This window comes from Cryptomeria japonica, chromosome 7 (genome assembly GCF_030272615.1).
Source record: "Cryptomeria japonica chromosome 7, Sugi_1.0, whole genome shotgun sequence".
NCBI classification, from domain to species: Eukaryota; Viridiplantae; Streptophyta; class Pinopsida; order Cupressales; family Cupressaceae; genus Cryptomeria; species Cryptomeria japonica.
In genome coordinates, this window is record NC_081411.1 from 451787710 (window position 1) to 451795547 (window position 7838).

The following is a 7838-nucleotide window of genomic DNA, read 5'->3' on the forward strand; positions in this document are numbered from 1 at the left end:
AAGGATATTCTCAGAAGGAAGGAATTGATTATGATGAGACTTTTTCTCCGGTAGCTAGGATTGAAGTTGTGAGATTATTTCCTACTTATGTTGCCCATAAAAAATACAAGGTTTATCAGATGGATGTTAAATGTGCATTTTTGAATGGAGATCTTGAAGAGGAAGTTTATATTGAGAAAACTAATGGTTTTTCACTTTCAGATGATAAAAACATTGTTTGCAGGTTAAGGAAACTATTATATGGATTGAAACAAGCCCCTAGAGCTTGGTATGCTAGATTGGACAAATATCTTTTGAAGCTTGGTTTCACTAAAGGTAATGCTGACAGTAACTTATATTATAAAATCACTAATGATGACATATTGATTGTTGAAGTATTTGTTGATGATATCATTTTTGGAGGTGAGGATAAATTATGTATGGAATTCTCTGAAAATATGAAGAATGAATTTGAGATGTCTATGATTGGGGAGATGAAATTTTTCTTAGGTTTTCAGATTACTTAGAATGATAAAGGTATTTTCATTTGTCAAACTAAGTATGCTAGAGAGTTGTTGAAGAAATTTGGTATGGAAAATTCTAAACCGATTGGTACCCCTATGGTTACAAGTGAGAAATTGACAAAGAAAGATGTATCATTCATTCTGGATTGATGTGTTGATGCTACTACTCAGGGGGAGTAGTCAGTTGTGTGGTTCAAAGGTTTTATTATTTTTCTTTGATGTTTATGTTAGAATTTTGGCATTGATGTCAAAGGGGGAGAGATATATGTGAAACACATAGCTTTACAGTGATATCATTCTCAGAGGGAGTTTGGTTTTTGGTTTAAAATTTCATTGTCATACCATCTTGGAGAGCTTGCTGGATATCTTTCATTGGGGGAGACTTGTTTGGCATATTCTTGGCACTTGGATGTTTTTAACATCTAATGTTGCCATCAATGCCAAAGGGGGATATTGCTGGCAATTTGGAGGAATTGATTATGTGTTGCATTGACATTTTTCCATTGATGTCAACACTAGTTGTTTTGTTGTCTATCGATTTCCGGTAGAGTGGTTGGACTATGATATTGATTTGGACACTATCTCTGGTATTCTTCAATTTGGTCCGGCTTGTGGTATTGGCTTGGATTGGTTATTCATGTGTTCCTGGTATGTATCACATTTAGTTGGTTTGGGATTTGATAGTCTGGATGCTATCATTTGTTCTAGTAAGCCTTTTTGTCACTGGTAAGGGTTTTATCGATAGTGCTTTGATGAATTCGAAAGTGGTGTTGGTGCAACTTCTAGAAGGTTATCAGGATGCTGATGGTTATCTTGTTCATGGTCCACTTGTTCGTGGTGTTTCATTTGGCTTATGGCGACCTATTTTAGGTCTGGTGGTTATTCTGTTAGGTTATGGACTGGTTTGTGTAACGTGTTGGTTGATGCTCTCGATGCGTCACTGGTTGGATTTATTGTTTGGATTATGTTGTTTTGGTCTTAGGCTGACTTGGTTTATCATTGGTTTGTTGGATTATGTAATAGATCTATTATATTATCTTTTAGGTGGTTGACCTAATTATTTAGGTCCTGGGTTGGTATAAATATGATGTAAGATCTCTTTGTAGATCGTAGGTTTATGAGATATAGGATTATCTATCCGAATAATGTTGTAATCATATGCAAAGGTTTTGGTCGATCATAGGTGATCGACTTGGGTTTGTGAAAGAGGTTTAAGATCTCTGGTATTGAGCTTAACCAAAGTTGTACTCAAGCATAAGAGATGTTATTCTTGCAGTTCACTCATCTTTTCATATTGTAGTCTAGATTTCTTTGTAGTCAGTGAGGCTCCTTTTGTGATGACCAGTGTTCTCTAGGAAGTGTGCCTTCCTGCATGTGCAGGACCCTCTTATTGTAATCACATACTTGTTGCAAAAGTATTATCTGACTGTGGGTAGGATTCCCACCATGGTTTTTCCCTTTACCAGGTTTTCCACTTACAAATCTTGGTGTTATGTGTTATGGATGGTTGGTTAATTATTCTGTAATTTATGTTTATGCTTAACTATTACATCTACTATTCTGGTATTTGGTTTATGCATTCTGATAGAAGGTTTTGTGAGCTTAAAGTTTTATAATCTGTTGACAACTGATTCACCCCCCTTCTCAGTTGTCCATCGATTATCCTAACAAAGATATGGCCCTAAAAGCATGGAACTGAAGTATAAATTTAGAGGTTTAGTATGGAAAATTGGTGCAAAATCTGATCAAAACACATATAGATTCAGATTGGTGCCAAAATCAACTTTTTAATGATATCTTCTTTGCCCAATTTTAACTCTATATGACAAAGTTATGAGCAAAGAACTAATTATAGGTATTTAGGGCTTGAATGGTTCCCAAAAATGGAAAATTTCTAAAAATACAACTTTTCAAAAAAATAGAAAGTTTTTGAAAATAGTAAGTTTCCAAAAATAGAAAATTTCCAAAAATAGAAACTTTTTGAAATTTTTTGCAAAGAATTCTCCAATCTTCGATTTTGACAAATTGATAGGAAATTTTAGGTTTCTCACGTCTCTTGAGTGTGATGGTGACCTTTGTTTTGCTCTAGATTGCTCAGATTTTTTAGCTACCCCCTAGATTTTGCCTCAATTTTTTAGCCCTTAGCCAATTTGACTCAATTTTTCAACTATTCAGATTTTGATGAAATGAAAATCAATCTTAAGGTTTTTTGACATTATGAATGTGATTGAAACCTTCATTAATTGAGCCCAAAGTGCATTGAAAATTCACCTCAGGTTGGATCCCTCAAGCAAGTAGATAGGAACTTGATAAATAAGCTTTGATACCATGTAGAAGTTGATGATCAACCACATGAGCCAATAATCATTTGTAAGAAAAACACCTATTACACAAAAGAGATCAAGCAAAGATAATGTTATCTATAACAACTAGAGAATTCTGTAACATACACAAAAGAATGATTGAAGATGCTATTGGACATACAATATTGGAGGTACAATTATAATGAATGAATGAATCCTTATAAAGGATGAATGAAACCCTAAGTGTAAACCCTATTCCTAAAATTACTCCAACAAGGTAAAAAGTACATGTTGTCATGGTAAGAACCAACATATAATGCATATTATTTTTCAATGGATATCCGATTAGAATGGATATCTGTGAGAAACAAATATTTGTTTCTTACTAAATCATATAAAAAAATTAATAAGACAAATATAATAAATATATATTATATTATATAGTATATAGTATAATATATAATATATATATATATATATTAATATTATAATATATGATTTATTATATAATATATAAGCCAATTCAAACTGACTCATTTATAAAAAAGAAATTACATCAATAAATGAATATCCATTTGGAATGAATGTTATCTATTTTTTATGACAGACAATAAAAAATAATAAAGTCAAAATAAGGCATTTTTACCCACAATAGTGGTGAGAAGAGCGAGGAAGAGAAACAAATATAAGAAAATGACTGATATCCATTGTTTACATAATCAATTTCTCAATTAATTATTGCAAGATATGTCAATTTCATTATTCTTTGCTATTTTTTGTTTTAGCATTTGTTTTTTACAATCTTAGTGTAAGTTAAGTTTTAGTATACATTTTAGTTTGTAGTTAAAAAATTGTTAATTTTTACCTAAAAAAGATTGTTAACTTTTTTTATTTTCAACTTCCTTTTGATGTATCAATGGCTGATAAATCCAAATCCTCCTCCACCACCAAACCCTCCCCTACATTCTCTAATTCAAGACTTGACTAAGGACAATTTGACTAAATTGAAGAAAATTTGCTAGTTACACTAGAAGAAACCTTAGTTGTCCTCAATGACAACCACTTTAGATGAAATCATTTCTAACGTTCAAACCCTCAAAAACCAAAATAGTTCCTTTGTAGAGTGATGAGAGGCCATGAGGAAATTATTTGTTGACTACTTATTACATGATCAAGTGAAGGAACTAGATGTTTCCAAAGCCCAAATAGCCCAACTTTTCATCAATGCTAGAACTAGACAACTCATTGATGTGTGTGAGCTCAAATAATTGATTAAATGGTGCATGCATTAGGGAATCATAGGTAATTTTTTACATCATTGGTGGATGGTTTTTTATAAACCAACCAACAACAACCTTGATGTCCCATAATATTTTCTTTAGAAACTATATGTTGAATTTATCAAGGGTAAGCATGTGAACTACTTTAAGATGAGATATTTACAAGGTGTGTGTAGATGAATGCCTCAAGATAGAATTGGAGAAATTTGAGTAGTACAAGACCCATTTATTGTCCCTCCCATTTCTCCCCCACTTGTGATACAAAACCCAGACATTATTGCAAATGCAACATCATAGAGCATCTTGGCCATATACTTTGATTAGCCATTTGATCACACAAATATCTCAATTTGATCATCTATATAACATTGATACACCTATTCGATCAGTTGATGTTGGTATAGCCTCCTCATCTCCACATATTTGTGTGCCCTATAGTTTCACTATGTGCAAACAAATATGTTTGATTACTCTTGGATAACCTACTGAGCCTCCCATTGATGCATTTGATAATAAGGTCCATCATGTGTCAGATGTATGAGATGTAACAACAAAGGAGAGAGCATATCTTGGACAACCATCAGGTGCTAGAGATGATGAGGATGTTGGATCTTATCAATATCAAGTTGTGGTAAGGCTTAAATTAATTCGGTAATGTATTTTATCTTAAATTAATATTTATAAGACATATTAGTACTAATGTATATTTATGTGGGATTTAATAGGTGATTTCTAAGGATGATATCATACAGGTCCAACATGGTACCATTTTGGCAATTTCATTTGGCCTAGAGACTTGTATGGTATACTTTTTTTGCATATACACATTTACAATTTTTTTATTATATATGTATATTATTTCAATTATCATTAAATAAAATATATTAATTTATATGTTGATCTTATTTTACTCTTGTGGGATACTTCAAGTGTGGGCGAGGTGCAATGTTTTCCGACCTTTGACATCACAACACCTAACTGAGGAAAGGTAATTGAACATAATTTTAATTAAATTAATAGTTTAAAAAGCCTATATAAATTGTTGTAGTATTATTTAGATGTTAAATTTTCAAATGTATTAAATGAGTATACATGTACATAGATTAACAGTCTTACATTCTTGTCTCTTTTATACAACCTATTGGTTTTACATCAATGATGATTGCTCTTAGAACATTTGAAGAAGCATCACAAGAGGCATGCATTTATTTTATATTGTAGATACATATGTCTAAAAAGAAGTATATATATGTTTAGTTTATGTTTCTTTGTCAACAATTATATATTAATTTGTATCAATTTTATTTTACATATTATAGTTTTTACATGATTTGGCAATGTCATAGAGCCTTTACAATTGTGATATGCTATGATAATCATCCTATATATGAGGTAATCAAGAATTTAATTTTAGAGATTTCATTATAGTTCAATATATAGTAATTTTGATGTTAATTTGACAATTCTAAATTATAGTATAAACTTTTCTACATAGTAGTCTAACTTGTTGACCATTGATATAATTATTCTAATTTGTGGTTTGAATTATTATTGTGTGAACAACTTCAAATCCACAAATTTCTTCGAAGAGGTTTGATTTTGATGATCCACCAGAATTTTAACATTTGGTAGAGACATATAGTGTCACTTGTGGACATTTAGAGATTGATATATAGTTATTCAACATGTATATTGTATAATAGATCTTGAGATGGCATATGGCACATGTTGTAAATTTTTTATTGAGCTGGCATATATGTCAAATATTTTACAATTGACCCTTTCATGGGTCTCAAAGGGTTAATCTTGTTGGTAAGATCTTGGGTGGCAAGGAGGTGATTTGATCAATTTTGACGTGGCCTCAAGGGGTAATCCAGACACTTGTAGAGCGATATATGTGGCCTGTGATGATGAAGGGGAGATTATATTTAAAGGAGAAAAAAGGTTGCAAGATGGAACTAATAATGAGGCAGAGGTGCAAGTAGCTTTGTTAGAAACTGATTTGGAAACGAATATGAAGATTTCGAAAGTCCATTTAGAGGAAGATTCTCAAGTTGTGGTCAATGCAATCATGAAAAGAGTAACACTGAGTTGGAGACTAAATAAGTTTATCACATTAATCTGTTCAAAATTAAAATCTTTTCAATATTTTTGCATCTTGCATGTAAGGAGAAGTGGAAATGTCAATACTGACAGATTGTCTAATGTGGCATGTGATCTTGCTAAGGGAGAAGTGAGGTGGTGGGATGCTAATGACAATATCATTCAATGGAGTTAAGATGTTCTTCTAGTACAACACCTTATCATACTTGGAATGTGTGAAATACATCTCTTTTCTCTCTGTTCGTGCCTAGGTTGGCTTGAGAATAACGAACAATTAATGCCGAATTACTTTGTATTGGTGGAAAATTAGGAGAGTTCCATTTATTGCGAGAACAAGAATTTCTGCTTATTCATTGAGGTAGTCATGTGAATTTGGTGGTAGTTACTGTGGTCTTGGTGCAGAGTTTGGAGGTTTTTGTGGGGGTGCGATATGGAGGCCAACTTCACACCTAAAACAACTAAACTCATGTCTACTTTATAGGGGCCGCTTCCTGCAAAATGACTGCAAAATATGTTCATTCCAAAGGTGACCCTATTCTTGAGGGTTGTTCAGCTGGTCCTTGGTGAGGAGGTGGTTGTTATTGGACATAGATATAGAACAAGGGTGGACATCTATGTGTTAATTATGGCATGGGGGCTCAATTTTGGTTATCCCTATGAGGAGGTGAGAAAAGTGATGATGATGATAGTGCCAAAAGATTACTTTCTTAGTATGGAATCTTTGTTGGAATGGACGGTCCCGGGATGGGGTTTTAACGTTTTAGAGGGCATCCCAGAGGAGCACGTTGAGCTCAAAGATCAACATTTGCAAATTCCCTTTCTGAGATGCTGTGAAGAGGTAAAAGATAGCTTTCAGGATGATGCGAGGAGAGGTTGGGAGGGCCTAACAATATATATACAAATCATGGAGTTGGAGGAGACTATCAGGCAAGAAAAGGTGGAAGCTGGGGTAGTGGAGGAGGTGCAGAGGAGGCATCTGATAACCAGGCGTCTTTCACCGAATATGGCCAAGTAGAGTTTTCTGTTAGCTAATAGTGTGAATATCAAAGTGAACAGGGTTGGGGATGTTGCGAGATCATTAGATGCAGAGGCAAGGTAACGATGATAAAAGATGTTGCAAGCCAGGGTACCTCTTGGTGCCATTTCTCTTTTTTGTTTATTTTCTTGAAAATGTGAAGTTATAGTTAAAACGGTTTGAATAGCTCATGCCAAATTTTGTCTGGAAATATTTATATGTCATTCTCAAACTTGTTTGTGGGGTAGGGGTTGTGCAGATTACTGGTTTATGGTTGTATTTTTTTGGGTGGTTTGAGAGATATATCTTGGATGATGATATACTGTTTTAATTTTACTCAATAAAAAAATAATTACCAATAAAAAAAAATTCTACAGTTTGATATATAAAAGTTAATATTATTCAATCTAATTTGTTCCTTGTGTACATATCTTCCTCCTTTGAAGCTTAAAATTTGAATGCATAATGAATTTATAATGGTTAAGTTATGAATAATAACATATTATAGATAAACGGTATTTCAATTTAATAGAATTTATGAATTACAATTGGTAACACATTTATTAATTTGGTTTCCTTCATTGGACAACTTCATCAATCTTATGACCAAATTTCTAATATTAACAATCATAAC